Source organism: Budorcas taxicolor, chromosome 11 (assembly GCF_023091745.1).
Source record: "Budorcas taxicolor isolate Tak-1 chromosome 11, Takin1.1, whole genome shotgun sequence".
NCBI lineage: Eukaryota > Metazoa > Chordata > Mammalia > Artiodactyla > Bovidae > Budorcas > Budorcas taxicolor.
Window position 1 is genome coordinate 29,469,903 of NC_068920.1, and position 16,402 is coordinate 29,486,304.

The 16,402-nt window shown below is 48.4% G+C and overlaps 8 non-coding genes across 8 annotated transcripts; 7 read left to right on the plus strand and 1 right to left on the minus strand.

Moving 5' to 3' along the window:
- Positions 1-771: 771 nt before the first annotated feature.
- TRNAV-UAC (transfer RNA valine (anticodon UAC)) lies at positions 772-844 on the plus strand. The gene has a single exon. It is a non-coding gene; the product is annotated as a tRNA-Val (tRNA).
- Positions 845-7,513: 6,669 nt separating this feature from the next.
- On the plus strand, positions 7,514-7,586 carry TRNAR-ACG (transfer RNA arginine (anticodon ACG)). Its single transcript has one exon. It is a non-coding gene; the product is annotated as a tRNA-Arg (tRNA).
- A 668-nt stretch (positions 7,587-8,254) lies between these two features.
- On the minus strand, positions 8,255-8,328 carry TRNAI-AAU (transfer RNA isoleucine (anticodon AAU)). Its single transcript has one exon. It is a non-coding gene; the product is annotated as a tRNA-Ile (tRNA).
- A 1,054-nt stretch (positions 8,329-9,382) lies between these two features.
- On the plus strand, positions 9,383-9,455 carry TRNAV-CAC (transfer RNA valine (anticodon CAC)). The gene has a single exon. It is a non-coding gene; the product is annotated as a tRNA-Val (tRNA).
- A 530-nt stretch (positions 9,456-9,985) lies between these two features.
- TRNAI-AAU (transfer RNA isoleucine (anticodon AAU)) lies at positions 9,986-10,059 on the plus strand. The gene has a single exon. It is a non-coding gene; the product is annotated as a tRNA-Ile (tRNA).
- Positions 10,060-13,414: 3,355 nt separating this feature from the next.
- Positions 13,415-13,486, plus strand: TRNAM-CAU (transfer RNA methionine (anticodon CAU)). Its single transcript has one exon. It is a non-coding gene; the product is annotated as a tRNA-Met (tRNA).
- A 547-nt stretch (positions 13,487-14,033) lies between these two features.
- TRNAS-GCU (transfer RNA serine (anticodon GCU)) lies at positions 14,034-14,115 on the plus strand. Its single transcript has one exon. It is a non-coding gene; the product is annotated as a tRNA-Ser (tRNA).
- Positions 14,116-14,659: 544 nt separating this feature from the next.
- TRNAS-GCU (transfer RNA serine (anticodon GCU)) lies at positions 14,660-14,741 on the plus strand. The gene has a single exon. It is a non-coding gene; the product is annotated as a tRNA-Ser (tRNA).
- Positions 14,742-16,402: the final 1,661 nt, after the last annotated feature.

Below are 16,402 nucleotides of genomic sequence, written 5' to 3' on the forward strand. Positions count from 1 at the left end.
ACGCTGGATAATAAGTTGACTGGTGATTCCCACCTCGACTTATTCCGGCGCAAAGTCCAGTCGCATGAATTCCCAAACACTACTCCGTTCGGCACTCCTTTCGGCACTCCTTTCTGAGAGTCAAGAGGGCATAGGCCATCCCAGCCCCGCTCCGCAGTCTCCTCCAGACGAGCTTGGCCCTCTCGGAAGTTCGGTGGTCTTCAGGATTCTGTGCGTTGTGTTCTGGCTCCAACGATGAGGAAGAGAGGTGGAAATCAAAGGCACAGGACAGTATCGGGTTGTCGCTCGTAATCAAATGCCCTTGGAACCTGAGGACACCCTGCCTGATGTTTGGGAAGGTGTTTGGTCTCTGCTCCCTCCTAGCTCAGGCGGTAAAGAATCTGCCTGCAATGCGGGAGACCCGGCCTTGATCCCTGGGTCGGGAACATCCCCACTCCAGTAAGTTGTTTCCAGATGTCCAGCCTGGAGAATCCCATGCACAGAGGAGCCTGACAGGCTACAGTCCATGGGGTGGCAAGAGTCGGACACGACTTAGCGACTAAACCACCCCCACTACTGAGTTAGGTTTGGTTATGAGCCATAGAGTTTCGATGTTATTCTTTTAGCAAAAGTTTTTGAAACGGTGGAAAGCGAGTGAAAACATTCTGCAAGAGAAATATTCAAAATTACTAGATCGGGGGCGTGGCGGGGGGGGGGGGGCGGTAGTGGGGAGCAACCAGGGAACCGAGTATGCCGTTTTATGGGACTTGTAATGCCCCCCCTGGGCGTGACGTTTCCGTGGTGCAGTGGTTAGCACGTTCGCCTTACACGCGAAAGGTCCCCGGTTCGAAACCGGGCGGAAACAGCCCGATCAGCCGGCTTTTGCCGTCTTACAGACAGGTGCGAAGATTTCCTTCGGATTTTGCTGCCCTGTCCAAGGTTCCCGATTCCAACGTATCCTCAGAGCACCCGTGCTCTCATCTACGGCCTTTTAAAATACTTACTCTATTTTAACATTTCTTGACGTTCCTCGGACTCCAGCAGCTTTACAATGTGTCAGTTATAATGTTCTCTCCTAGTGCAATTTTGAGGAAAAAGGGGTCGGTTTTTGTGAGGTACGGGGGTAGCTGAATGCTTATGATGTCCTGGACGCTCAGTGCTCCTTCTGTCCTGTCTAACATATAGCCGCTCATCTCAAATGCATGGAAGTATTTCGCTACATCTTCTTCACCAAGCTTTATTGTTTTCGCTTTCACCGTTAGCCTATGGGCAAATGATTTGAAATGCAACCGACTGGCCGGAAGCAACTGAGGTAGGCCTACAGCAGTACAAGTGAATCAACGAAAGAATGCAATCAGTCAAACAAGAAGCTAAAAACAACAGACGAAAAAAAGGGGGAGGTTTCCAGATGTCTTCCATCTCTGGCAGGTTTTTTTTCCCCTTACCAGAAATATTTTCGAAAACCTTCGACATAAAATCTGTGTGTGCAGAAGGTGGAAAGGAATGGCGGAGGGGATGGAAGCAATGAATCAGAAGTTTCCTGTCCCCAGAAACGACACGGAGATCTTGTACCGGGTGGAGACCGTTGCTTAATCTCACTGTCCTTTCCTTTGTCTCCTAATTCCCCGGGTCCGCGTGCGGATCCCCACCAGTACCCTCAGGGAATTATTCCGTAGTCCGCCTGGACCCGAAGCTCTGCTCAAATGTTTCCACCACGCGGTCGACGCCGACTCGCCCCTTTTCTGGGAGCCCAGGCAGCACGCGGTCATCTGCAGCCAGACCCAATTACCCACCCACCTAGGCTCGCCTGGGCGGACTGGTCACATTCTGCCACGGGCTGTCCTTCAATCGCACAGACCCGTCGCTTCCCCGGGTTCAAAAGACAGTTCCATTTAGGCACAGAACAGTCCCGGCTGAGATCGGAATGGAGTGGAGGTGCGTTTGTCTGCGTGTGTGTTTCGAGACAAGGCTGTGGGACGGGCATACACGGAACGGGGCCTGGGGACCCTCGCAGGCAGGGTATCTAGGCCAGCAGCGGCTCTTCTCGGACGGTTCGGGGACTCTGCATCCAGATCAACAGGAAGCGCGCGACGGGCAGGCGGAGAAGGTCCGCGTCGCCCCCGGGAAACCAGAACTGTTCACGGAGTCAGGACCATGAACAGCGCACTCTGGATTTGCCGGGCCGGTGAGAGGGATTTCTCAAAAGTGAGAAAGGATAGGGGGAAATGTTTTAATGGTACATCGAGTCGGTGGCGCGTGTGTTTTAGGCACAGACTTAAAAAAAAAAAAAAGTTAAAAAACACATAAAATACCGTACACGGTATTTCCGTTGTTGCTGCTGTTCAGTCGCTAAGTCGTATCCCACTCTTTGGGACCCCACGGATTGCAGCACGCCAGGTTTCCCCGTCCTTCACTATCTCCCAGAGTTTGCTCAAATTCATGTCCGCTGTGTCGATGATGCCCTCCAACCAGATCATCTTCTGTCCCCTTTCTCCTCCTACCCTCAATCTTTCCCAACGTCAGGGTCTTTCTTGTCCAGTGAGTCGGCTCTTCACATCAGGTGGCCCAAACATATGAGCTTCAGCTGCAGCATCAGTCCTTCCAATGAATATTCAAGGTTGACTTCCTTTATGATGGATTGGTTTGATCTCCTTGCAGTCCAAGGGACCCTCAAGAGGCTTCTCCAGCACCACGGTTCCAAAGCATCGACAGGTCCACGCTCAGCCTCTTTACGGTCCACTCTCTCGTCCCTAAAAGACTGCTGGAAAAACCATAGCTTTGACCAGAGAGAGGGATCATCATTGGCAAAATGCTGTCTCTGCCTTTTAATCCGCTGTCTAGGTATCTCATAGCTTTTCTTCCAAGGAGCAAGCGTCTTTTATTTTTGTGGCTGCAGTCATCATCCACAGTGATTTTGGAGCCCAAGAAAATAAAATCTCTATTTCTGCTTGATGGTTCTGAGAGAAATGGTCATAGGTTAAGGTATGGGAAAGTCATTCTGGCTTACATATGTTTGTGCCTAATGAAAGGTTAAAAAAAAAAAAAAGTCTGTTTTAAAGGTAAAGCTTAAATGCCTTTTTCCCTGAGAGGTGAATACTAGTAGTATTTCCCAGGTGCCTGGGCTAGACTGATGTGATGTGTACTGGCTGGTCTGCTCTTTTTTTTTTTTTTTTTTTTTTTGAAAACTTTAAGGAATGTGCCATTTCACTTTTGATGTTTTTTGTTCTGACAAGGAATCAGTTCAGCTCACTTGCTCAGTCGAGTCCAACTCTTTGCCACCCCATGAACTGCAGCACGCCAGGCTTCGCTGTCCATCACCAACTCCTGGAGCTTGCCCAAAGTCATGTCCATCGAGTCGGCGACCTCATCCTCTGTCATCCACTTCGCCTCCTGCCTTCAGTCTTACCCAGCATCAGGTTCCTTTCCAGTGAGTCAGTTCTTCACATCAGTTCAGTTCAGTCCAGTTCAGTCGCTCAGTCGTGTCCGACTCTTTGCGACCCCGTGAATCGCAGCACACCAGGCCTCCCTGTCCATCACCAACTCCGGGAGTTCACTCAAACTCACATCCATCGAGTCGGTGATGCCATCCAGCCATCTCATCCTCTGTCGTCCCCTTTTCCTCCTGACCCCAATCCCTCCCAGCATCAAAGTCTTTTCCAATGAGTCAACTCTTCGCATGAGGTGGCCAAAATATTGGAGCTTCAGCTTTAGCATCAGTCCTTCCAATGAATGTTCAGGACTGATTTCCTTTAGGATAGACTGGTTGGAACTTCTTGCAGTCCAAGGGACTCTCTCTCTTTCAAGAATCTTCTCCAACACCACAGTTCCAAAGCATCAGTTCTTTTGTGCCCAGCTTTCATTATAGTCCACCTCTCACATTCATACATGACTACTGGAAAAACCATAGCTTTGACTAGACGGACCTTTGTCAGCAAAGTAACATCTCTGCTTTTAAATATGCTGTCTACGCTGCTCATAGCTTTTCTTCCAAGGAGCAAGCATCTTTCAATTCCATGGCTGCAGTCAGCAACCCATCTGCAGTGATTTTGGAGCCCCTCAAAACAGTGAGAGTGAGCCCCCTCTCACCGTTTCCATTGTTTCCCATCTATTTCCCAGGAAGTGATGGGACCGGATGCCGTGACCTTAGTTTTTGGAATGTTGAGCTTTAAGCCAACTTTTTCACTCTCCTCTTTCACTGTCATCAAGAGGCTCTTTGGTTCTTTGCTTTCTGCCATAAGGGTGGTATCATCTGCATATTTGAGGTTATTGATATTTCCCCTGGCAATCTTGATTCCAGCTTGTGCTTCATCCAGCCCAGCATTTTGCCTGATGTACTCTGCGTAGACCTTAAACACGCAGGGTGACAATATACAGCCTTGACATACTCTTTTCCCGATTTGGAACCACTCTGTTGTTCCATGTCCGGTTCTAACTGTTGCTTCTTGACCTGCATACAGTTTCTCAGGAGGCGGGTCAGGTGGTCTGGTATTCCCATCTCTTGAAGAATTTCCCACAGTTTCTTGTGCTCCACACAGTCCAAGGCATTGGCGTAGTCAGTAAAGCAGAAGTAGATGTTTTTTCTAGAATTCTCCTGCTTTTTTCGATGATCCAACAGATGTTGACAATTTGATCTCTGGTTCCTCTGCCTTTTCTAAATCCAGCTTCAACATCTGGAAGTTCACAGTTCGCGTCCTGTTGAAGCCTGGCTTGGAGAATTTTGAGCATTACATTGAGTGCAATTGTGTGGTAGTTTGAATATTCTTTGGCACTGCCTTTCTTTGGGACTGGAATGAAAACTGACCTTTTCCAGTCCTGGGGCCTCTGCTGAGATTTCCACATTTGCTGGCCTATTGGGTGCAACACTTTCGCAGCATCATCTTTTAGGATTCGAAATAGCTCAACTGGAATTCCATCACCTCCACTGGCTTTGTTCATAGTGGTGCTTCCTAAGCCCCACTTGACTTCCCATTCCAGAATGTCTGGTTCTAGGTGAGTGATCACACCATTGTGGTTATCTGGCTCATGAAGACCATTTTTTGTATAGTTCTTCTGTGTATTTTTGCCACCTCTTCTTAATCTCTTCTGCTTCTGTTAGGTCCATACCTAACACTTCTGTCTTTTATTGTGCCCATCTCTGCATGAAATGCTCCCTTGGTATCTCTAACTTTCTTGAAGCGATCTCTAGTCTTTCCCATTCTATTGTTTTCCTCTATTTCTTTGCATTGATCACTGAGGAAGGCTTTCTTACCTCTCCTAAGTATTCTTAGGAGCTGTGCATTCAAATGGGTATATCTTTCTTTTTCTCCTTTGCCTTTCACTTCTCTTCTTTTCTCAGCTACTGGTAAGGCCTCCTCGGACAACCATGCTGCCTTTTCGCATTTTTTCCCCCCTTGGGGATGGTCTCGATCACTGCCTCCTGTCCAAGTTCTTCAGGCACTCTATCAGATTCTAATCCCTTGAATCTACTTGTCACTTCCATTGTATAATCGTAAGGGATTTGATTTAGGTCACACCTGAATGGCCTAGTGATGTTCCCTGCTTTCTTCAACTTAAGTCTGAAAATTGCAATAAGGAGTTCACAATCTGAGCCACAGTCAGCTCCCGATCTCGTTTTCGCTGACTGTATAGAGCTTCTCCATCTTTGGCTGCAAAGACTATAGTCAACCTATATAAATATGTATAACCAATCTATATAAATAGACAAGGTATAAAATCGCTGAAAACCATGTTTCTCTGGAGCCGTTCTTCAGAATTAGTGAGAGACACTCACATGGGGCTATCGTCCTTAGTTTGGCTTGATTCACACTTTTTCTTCTGTCCCGGGTACAGACTGCTTGTTATTTCCCTTGACACCTGAGTACAGACTGCAAAACGGGGGCTCCCGCATTCAGGGAAGTGATACCTCGGTGTCTGGGCTCCCATTGCCTCTGCGCTGGTGGAGCTCAGCACCCGGGGGTGGCAGATCCCTGAAACTGCAATTGAGGGAGTCGGGCGGGTTGGCCGGGCTGTCTACGGGGACCACCGCTGTTACCGGCCGTGGTCTAAAGGGGGCTGCATGGTTTGAATGCCTGGGAGTTTTCTCCAATATTTGGGGCAATTTTAGCTGACTTTTACTCAGATTAGATCAGACTAGATCTCGGATTCTGTGAACTTTGAGAGGACAAATGGATGAAAGGCAGGAAGCGGTGTTTCTGAAAGGGTCGCCTGCCACCTGAACATCTGAGACCTATTTTATGACATGACCCTTAAGCTTATGGCCTCAAATCTTCTCCATGGCCTCTCCTATGTCTCCAGCTTCATTTCACACTTCACTGCCCCCCTCTCTCCCCACCACCCTGTCCTCTTACGTCCCAGAGATTTGTGAATATATTATCTGTTCCACCTCTGTTCCTAGTTACTATCTTCTCAACCTCGAAACTTGCCCTCCATCATCACTCCTTCAGATAAAACTTCCCCAAAGCTTTCTGCCTAAATCTTCACATTCCTGTCAGCTTCTGCACACTGGGTCTTTTATTGCAAAGGCCAGTTAGGCAACAGATGGCAATGCTGGGGTCAGAAAGCGTTGCATTCTGGATTCCAAGTTTGTGCCATCAAGGACATTACTATGCCCTGTCTCTCTCAACATCCAAAATCCTTCTCTCAAGGCAGTTGTATATTTTGAGGTGTTCCTTACGCCCACCTTGAAAACCAGAAGAAACATATAACCACAGTGTCTAAAGAGAGCATGTCTGTCTGTTTAAAATTTTATGTGGTATTAAGTCATTTCCTGAATTCCAGCAGTCTCTGCCTAATGTGATTTCTGCACCTTTGAGTATACCTTTCCTGCCTTCTTGCCTCTTTTTGCCTTTACCATTGACTTCTGCATGCTTTTATCCGATGCATGATTTATCATAGAATTTGGCCATGATTCTCCCTCTCAGGGAGTATTAACTACTCTTAACAGTAAGAGGAGAAGAATGTGATTCTTAGGGCCAAATGCACTTCCAAACCAAATAAGTGTATTTTATTTTATAACACTTAGTTAAAGAGCACACAGGGCAGTCAGTAACCATCCGCAGACACATCATCAGGGCCCCAAAGAAGAATAGAATAGATGAAGGAGGTGGAAGCACGCCAGATTAACAGAGAGCAGAAATTAACCAAGAGCACTCACAGCAGAAAACTTGCTTTCAAGGAGTGACTTCTTTCTATCATGTATGGAAAGTCCTAAGGGTTAGATTTGCTTGCAATCCAAAATGTAGACATGGAAAACGACGTTGTGGTACGTACACTAACCCTAAATGAAGTGAATCGGTGGGAGTCGTCAGTTTCGGGGTTATTTCTATCTTCCTAGCAGAACCACGGAGAAAGAAATGGCAATCCACTCTAGTGTTCTTGCCTGGAGAATCCCAGGGACGGGGGAGCCTGGTGGGCTACCGTCCATGGGGTCGCACAGAGTCGGACACGACTGAAGCGACGCAGCAGCAGCAGCAGCAGAACCAGCGGCTTCGGAGGCCTCATTGAAATAGACATGCTTAAGTCCTCTCGTCGCAGGGGGCCAGTGGCGCAATGGATAACGCGTCTGACTACGGATCAGAAGATTCTAGGTTCGACTCCTGGCTGGCTCGAAACCTTTTTGACGACTGATCTTCCTGCACTTGAACCGCACCCAAACTCTCCAAGCTTTGGCGCCTCACAAGCGCTCCGAAAAGCTCCCTCAACCTTACGTCTTGTTACCCCGTGGGGCCATCCTACCTCTTGTCGCAGTCCGAAGGACCCTTCAAAGGCGATCACTGGAACATCCACAATCAAGCATTTTCTGGTTTCGATCTGCCACAGCGAATACGGAGAAAGGACCACATAGGGACAGCTGAACTGAGTTTCACATCAAAGAGGCTTTAAGAAAACAGGAGGACGAGGAACAAGAAAGAGAGAGAAAGTAGGAAGGAAAAAGGCTCGGCAAGTGTCTTCACCACTTATTCCCAGTGGGTTCCCCTTCACTTATTCCCACTGGGTTCCCCTTCACCACCCGCTTCCCCCTTCCTAATAGAAAGACGAGTGGCTTTGACTGAGGAAATGTTAAATCCAAGAAAGCCCAGGGTGTTTCGCACCAGATATCGGAGAGGGCCCTGCACCCGGACTTCCGAAAGAGCGCTGGTAGGACAGTTCCATGAGGGAGGAGTAACACGCTGATTTTTTTTTTTTTTTTTTTTTTTTTTTGTAAGCAACTCAAGTTACATACAAGTCCAGGGTTCAAACGGTTAACACCTTGAGTGGTAAGGCGCAAAAGGCTCCTTGGCCCGTACGGGGATCGAACCCGCGACCTTGGCGTTATTAGCACCACGCTCTAACCAACTGAGCTAACCGGCCCTGACACGTCTTGCTCTACCACTTAAGGTCTCTACTTGCCGCGGTTACGCTTCTTTTTCGTGGTCCTCAGAGAGCTGTTCCACGTGTAACCCAACAAACATCTGCTTGTGACCTCTGCACACAAAGCCAAACTCGGACAGCAGCCCTTTGGACCAAAGGGCGCCAAGCGAGGGAGCAGGAGACGAGCCTCACGTCCACTCACTCCCTCTTGGTCTTTCAGTTGGCGGTGTTTTGTTGTTGTTGTTGTCTGTCTGTCTGTCTTGTCTGTTTGTTTGTTTTAAGCGGAAGACCAAAGAATCTGGGACTGGTCACCGACTCTTGACATTTCAGGATTCAGGATGTTTCCGGTTTACCATTCGCTGCCCTGGTAGTCCATCGCTCGGAGATTCGTTAGCTCAGCTTGCCCCGGAGAAACAAACTGACTTTGGATGTTACTGATGATATCTACAACAGCAGTGTTAGTGCCTTGAGGATGTTACCGACCACAGCAATTCTAGTCTGACTCTGGTTGATTTGTGCTCAACTGGCACAGAGGGGACGAGTAAGGAAGGACTGCCTGGCAGATCCGTGGGCATTTGCCCCTCTCCGCCCCTCGGTTTCTATCAGCCAAACACTGCCCGTCACAGGATGGGCAGCTGCTAGAGTTCAAGGGCACAGAATCGCGCTTACTTTTCAACCAGGATCATTGAATCATCTTCAGTCATTGCAGTCCTTTTCTGGCACTCAAGAGATGGTGATCCCAGAACTTCCTAAGGTCACACAAACCCACACAAGACAAAATCGAGCCGTTTTCCGACATCTACTGTACCCGGACGCTGCCTAACACGTCTGCTCTGCCTTTGGCAAGGAATTCTGCGCTTAGAGGCAGTATTTGCTTAGTGTGACTCGTTGACTGTAGCATTGTTGGTCGTGATAGGAGGGCGCACTAACGTCGACCATTTCCTGAAAGAGAAAACCGATTCGGTGTGGCCAGCTTGGGCTAGCCGGGAGTCTCCTTTTTCGCTCGGACACCATCAGGGGGTGAAAAAACATGACCAAGGAGCGGAGAAAGCAAGTTTCCGTAGTGTAGTGGTTATCACGTTCGCCTCACACGCGAAAGGTCCCCGGTTCGAAACCGGGCGGAAACAGCGTTTCTCTTCGGAGTTTGCATTTTGAACCGTTCTCCGGAACCTCTCAGGAAACTTCCGAGAAACTCGGTAGATGAGGAGGCTTCTGAACTCCCACCGAGTCTCACCCGTAAACCTGGGGGAACTACCGACGATCCGACCTATCGGCATAGTCTCCGGGCACCGTATTCCATCTCGTACGGCAGAGCCTGCACTCTGCCCAGTTTAAGGCGCTTTCTGCGAGCCTTTTACACAAACAGCAAATTCTTCCATGGATTCCCCGGGCCGTAGGCCGCAGCTTCCTCCGAAAAACTTCGGTTTCCTCGTTCACGTCGAGGAATACGACCGAAACCCAATTGTGCCTTCTTTTCCTTTGGTTTTCTTCTCCGAGAAAGCGTCTCATTCTTTTGACTAAGGATGGAAGGCAACGACAATGACGAAACTCTCTTAAGAGAAGCAACAGTAAGAGTCAGTTGGAACTTGACATTTTGGAGGGGGAGGCGGGGGCCGTAAGAGGAAAGGAAGAGGAGAAGAGGGCTTGCGCAGTCAGGGGCCGGTTAGCTCAGTTGGTTAGAGCGTGGTGCTAATAACGCCAAGGTCGCGGGTTCGATCCCCGTACGGGCCACTGTTCTCTTTGGTCAGCGCCTCCAGGAGGCTGCCAGCTGTTTTCCGAGGAAACTTGCCTCTTAACCTGCGTAGAGTCCCCTTGGGCGGTTGTGCCTGTTCCGTCGGGACGCCAGGCTGTCTCCTGCAGGGTGCTGTCTAACCACGTCGTCCTCTGCCGAGGCCTTCTCCTTTTGCCTTCCATCTTTCCCAGGATCAGGGTCTTTTCCAGTGAGCTGGCTCTTCGCATGGGGTGGCCAAAGTGTTGGAGCTCCAGCTTCAGCGACCGTCCTTCCAATGAATACTCGGGGTGGGTTTCCTTTAGGATTGACTGCTTTGATCTCCTTGCAGTCCAAGGGACTCTCGAGAGTCTTCTCCAGCGCCACACTTCGAAAGCATGAGTTCTTTCGCGCTCAGCCTTCTTTATGGTCCAGCTCTCACATTCGTACATGACTACTGGAAAAACCATAGCTTTGGCTGTACGGACCTTTGTCGGCAAAGTTACGTCTCCGCTTTTTAATACGCCGTCTAGGTTGGTCATAGCTTTTCTTCCAAGGAGCAAGCGTCTTTTAATCTCGTGGCTGCAGTCACCGTCCGCATTGATTTTGGAGTTTTCTCCTTCTGTTTGCCATGAAGTGATGGGACCGGATGCCATGATCTTGGTTTTCTGAATGTTGAGGCTTAAGCCAGCTTTTTCACTCTCCGCTTTCACCCTCATCAAGAGGCTCTTCAGTTCCTCTTCGCCTTCTGCCATCGGAGTGGTATCATCTGCGCATCTGAGGTTGTTGATAGTTCTCCTGGCAATCTTGATTCCAGCTCGTGATTCATCCAGCCGGGCCTTTCACATGATGTACCCTGCATAGAAATCTAATAAGCAGGGTGCCGATATACATACAGCTTTGTCCTATGCCTTTCCCAGTTTTGAACCAGTCCGTTGTTCCACGTCCGGTTCTAACTGTTGCTTCTTGACCCGTATACGGGTTTCCCAGGAGACAGGTAAGGAGACAGTTAGAGTCCTCTAACGTGTTCCAAACCCACCACCCTCACATACCTTTTATCCACTCGTTATCCAGTTTAGCTCTCCACTTACCACAAGCCCAACATTTTTCCAGGCAGGCAGGGTTCTCTTTCCTCCGGGACCAATGGATGAGGACAGAGAGCTGGGCAGGGTCAGAGGGTGGCCTAACAGGAAAAATTTGGTGGGAGGTGGAGGCCGGGGCAGGGGAAAAGATTCCTGGCAACCTTTTGTCAAAAGTGTATTCGATTTTAAATTGTCTTTCCAAAGTAGTGGCTCAATCAACGCCCTTTCTCAAATCCTCAAGAGATACAAAGTAAGGAGGCATTCTTAAAAGGTGGTTCTTTCCATGTCTCTGAAGACCCTTTAAGATGAACTGACAGCCAAGACTGCCTTGTCAGGAGAGACCGCGCAAGGTGGTGGACTGATTCGGGATACTTCCTCTCCCTACGTGTCTGCAGCACTTTGACCACCTTGAACAAGAAACACAAGAGCACAAGACTGACTTTTTTTTTTTTTTTTTTTTTAGGCCAGGAATGAAATCTGGACTCTTGTCATCAGTTGACAGCCGTGCATTACCCATGACTGCTTCTGACTTCCAAGGACAATTCAGTATCATGGTCACTTCTCTGATCACTGCGGGGATTCCTTCCCCAGCCTTGTATAGTTTCCCTACCTGTGTGCGCTGACCAGTGTTAAGGTCCATGTGGAGAGCTTCCTGGAGTTTCCTCTTCTCCCGGCTCTCTCCTTTCCGGTGCTCTGTCCTGCCGTCTCCAGCTGTCTTGGTCTCCTGGACTTAATCCACCCCGACACTTCAACTCAGAGAGTTCACCAGCCTCTGCCTGCGCTGGGGCCTGGAAACTCTCTCAAAGCAGTAAAAACTCGGGTGCAATCCTAGATCTCACATCAGTTCCCAGCAAAATCGCTCACTCATTTCTTTTCTGTCAAAGATTACCATCCTTCTTTGCCTGATGTTTGGTGTCTGGAAAAGTGTTTCGGATCTGTTTTGGTTCTTTCAGGCAGGAGGGTGCGTCTGATTCTTGTGATTTTGTCTTGGCTAGAAACAGGCCTTTTCACTCTTTGGAGGAGGAAGAAGGGGAAGCTGAGGCCTCTTCGGTTTGTGGGTTTCTGCTCTGGGGTTGCAGGCTGCGGGGGAGCAGAGACGGGCAGGTTGGTTAGTGCAGCAGCCTGTCCTAGGGGCAGTTGGCATCGCCTTTCCGGGAAACATGGGGCCTCCTGCTGCTTGTGGCAAGCAGTGTGTGCAGATATTGGGCCCCGGCTCCAGGTTCCAGCTGGGGTCAACCTATCTGGAGGGTTCAGGCTACAGGCCCCAGCGCCAGTCACATGGTCTTCTCCGTTGTACCAGTGTGAGTGTGTCAGTGTGTGTGTGTGCCAGGGCTGGTTGTGGGAGAGGAGGGCTCTGGTGGGAGAGCAGGGCCTGAGTCCAGGAGTGCCGAGAGGCTGACGTCACCAACACGGGCATTCGGATCTCTGGCCGGCCGGCAGGCTGAAGGTGGGCGCTTTCTGATGAGCGGGCGGGAGCCTTGGAAGATGGGCGATCTGCACACGCTTTCCTCACCGCCGCCTGGCTGTCACCCGCGGGACATCGGAACACCTACCTGCTGCACCAGTGCCTCCCCGCTGGGTCAATTCCGGCCGTCCTCCTTGGTGGCCGGGTGATGATTGCCACTTGGCAGAGCTTCAGAGGCTGGGACTGGATGAACCAGTGGGACCCGCCCAGCACCTGAGTCCACCCGAGCCACCCCTCTCAGTCCCTTGATACCTCTAGTCCCCTTTCTTTCTCTCTCTCTCTCTTCCTCGTTCTCCTTTCCTTTAGGTTATTACATCTTCGTGGGACCCTTTCCCCAACACTTTATTAAAGGATATTTTAAAATGTAAAGAGCTTACGTGTAAATTGAGCTGGATGAACTTAACCGAGGTATACTACTCCCACGTGACCACCGCCCAGCTCGAGGTTCAGGACATGCCAGTTAGTCCAGAAAATCGCCTTATGCCCCCTTGCCAGTCAATATTGCCTCCTGCAAGCTCATCGCCGTCTGATTTCTAGCGCCGGGTAATGTGCCTGCTCTTGAATTTCGTAGAAGTGGAGTCATATAGCATATCCTATGGTAAGACTTCTTTTCTTTCTTTCTTTCTTTTTTTTTTTTTCTTGCCTAGGGCAATAGTTCTGAAAGTGATTTGAGTCTTTACACATACAATAAGTCGTAGAAGTTTGATCTTATTGCTGGGAGGTTTATTCTTCCGATTTTATAAACCAACCAAACTTTATCTGTACAAGGAAATGGGACGTTGCTCATGATACTCATAGTAGGGAAAAAGCAGCCTAGTCAGGCCATCTGTCAGCAGAGTGGCGCAGCGGGAGCGTGCTGGGCCCATAACCCAGAGGTCGATGGATCGAAACCATCCTCTGCTAGGCTTTCTTTTCGTGACACCCATCCGGTTCCTTTCTCGAGCATCACAGGCACAACACAGCTCGTCAGCTTACAGATGCACCGTCTCCTTTCACCACTCCTAGAACCGTTGCCACCGCCTTCCTAATCTTTATAAAACAACAAGCGTTTTCCTTTCCCGTCCTTTTCCTTTCTTTCTTTCTCCCTCCCCCCCTCCCCCCCTCCCCCACCCTTTTGTCCTAGTCGAGGGCCCTGGGACCGGGCTGGGGGGAGGGGGGGAGGGTGTAATAGCAACATCGGCCCTCCTCACTCATTTCCAAAGAGAGGCAAGTTCTTCTTACTTCGGAATAGTTGACAAGTTTACCGTCCGTTTCCAATGGATCAGCACTACTTCTTCCAGGGCATAAAATACACACTTGACGCCAGTTAGGGTTTTATATCTTCTTTACACTCGAAAGAAAAAACTTTTCTTGTCTGTTTGTTTGTTTTTCTTGATTTCTGCCCGCGGACTGGTCCGCGAGTCTCCTACTGTCTGCCCCTTGTCTTTTCACGACTATTCCCGTGTTGTGCGACGAGGTGGCCGAGTGGTTAAGGCGATGGACTGCTAATCCATTGTGCTCTGCACGCGTGGGTTCGAATCCCATCCTCGTCGTCTGGTTGAGTTTATGGCCTTCTGCTGTGGCTCAGCTGGTGAAGAAACCACCATCCTCACTGCGGGAGACTTGGGTTCAATCCCTGTGTGGGGAAGATGTCTACGCCTCTCTTTTCACTCCTATAGGTCAAGTAAACGGGACTTTTTTTTTTTTTTTTTTTAATCCTTCTCGAAGGCAATACACGTTGCTATTACTTATGAAGGCTCCAATCGCATGCACTTTGTGGGAAAAACAGAAGGAAAAGGGTTAAGTTCGAAACGCAGGAGAATCAGATTACAGAAAATAGAGAAAACTTCGCTCTGTGACTGTGAGGCAATGTGAGTACTGAAGAAGAATGAGAATTAAAGCTGGAGACACAGCAGGTTAAAAGACTATCAAAGTGTGAAAGGTTCCCCAAGGAAGGAGTAAAGAATCAGTTCTTTGTGCAAATTCTCTGAAAAAGACTGCAGTTTGAAGAATGGTACTGGGCACAGACATGGAACTATAAGGCTTTCCAAACAGTAATATTTTTAAAAAGTTTTCAGAAGTTGCAATTCCCTGTGAGACGAGGTGGCCGAGTGGTTAAGGCGATGGACTGCTAATCCATTGTGCTCTGCACGCGTGGGTTCGAATCCCACCCTCGTCGTCTGGTTGAGTTTATGGCCTTCTGCTGTGGCTCAGCTGGTGAAGAAACCACCACCCTCACTGTGGGAGCCTTGGGTTCAATCCATGTGTGGGCAAGGTGTCCACTCCAGTGTTTTGGCCCTGAGAATTCCATGGACTACAGTCCACCTGTTCACAAAGAGTGGGACAGGACTGAGTGACTTTCACTTCTACATGAGTTACTAAATTTAGATCAAGTTAGCTTGAATGTTTTGTAAATCCTCCTTGAAATCAATGCATGTTGCTATTACTTATAAAGACACCAGTCTCATGCACTTTATGGGAAGAATGAGCAAAGGAATTAAGTTTGAAAGGCAGGAAATAAATGAGATGAATATAGTAAAATAAACAGGTTTCTGCATCACAATTCAACTGGCAAATTCAAGGAGGAAACACACACAGAAATCTTAGGAAAGCTTTCATATTTTTGCACAGTACTGTTTACTGAGTCCTTAAACTATGACAAGAAAATAAAAATTCCTTGAAACAGCAAGTGGCATAAATAATGAGAAAATTTTTAAAAATAAAATGGAAAAATAAAATCTGATGATGTTGGGACTGGGAGGATGGTGGGGGGTGTGGGGGGAGTGGAAGGGTGAGGTGAGGTGTGGAGGGACCTGCTCTCCTTTACTTATTGCTTTGAAGATGTTCTTATTTGGAAGCCCACTAAACGAACATACTTCAACTTGTTTTTTCAGGTTACCTTATGTGGATCACAACAAACAGTGGAAAACTCTTCAAGAGGTGGGAATACCAGACCCCCTACCTGCCTTCTGAGAAATCTGTATGCAGGTCAAAAAGCAAAAGTTAGAACTGGACAAGGAACAAGAGAATGGTTCCAAATCGGGAAAGGAGTACGTCAAGGCTGTATATTGTCACCCTGCTTATTTAACTTATATGCAGAGTACATCATGAGAAATGCTGGGCTGCATAAAGCACAAGCTGTAATCAAGATTGCTGGCAGAAATATCAGTAACCTCAGATATGCAGATGACACCATCTTAATGGCAGAAAGTGAAGAAGAACTAAAGAGCCTCTTGATGAAAGTGAAAGAGGAGAGTGAAAAAGTTGGCTTAAAGCTCAACATTCAGAAAACTAAGATCATGGCATCCAATCCCATCACTTCACGGCAAATAGATGTGGAAACAGTGAGACTTTTTTGGGGGGGAGGAGCTCCAAAATCACTGCAGATGGTGACTGCAGCCATGAAATTAAAAGATGCTTGCTCCTTGGAAGAAAGTTATGACCAACCTAGACAGCATATTAAAAAGCAGAGACATTACTTTGCCAGCAAATGTCCGTCTAGTCAAAGCTATGGTTTTTCCAGTGGTCATGTATGGATGAGAGAGTTGGACTATAAAGCAAGCTGTGTGTCAAAGAATTAATACTTTTGAACTGTGGTGTTAGAGAAGACTCTTGAGAGTCCCTTGGATTGCAAGGGGGTCCAACCAGTCCATCTAAAGGAAACCAGTCCTCTATATTCATTCGAAGGACTTATGCTGAAGCTGAAACTCCAATACTTTGGCCACTTGATGTGAATAACTGACTCCTTGGAAAAGACCCTGATGCTGGGAAAGATTGAAGGCGGGAGGAGAAGGGGAGGACAGAGGATGAGGTGGTTCAATGGCATCACTGACTCAATGG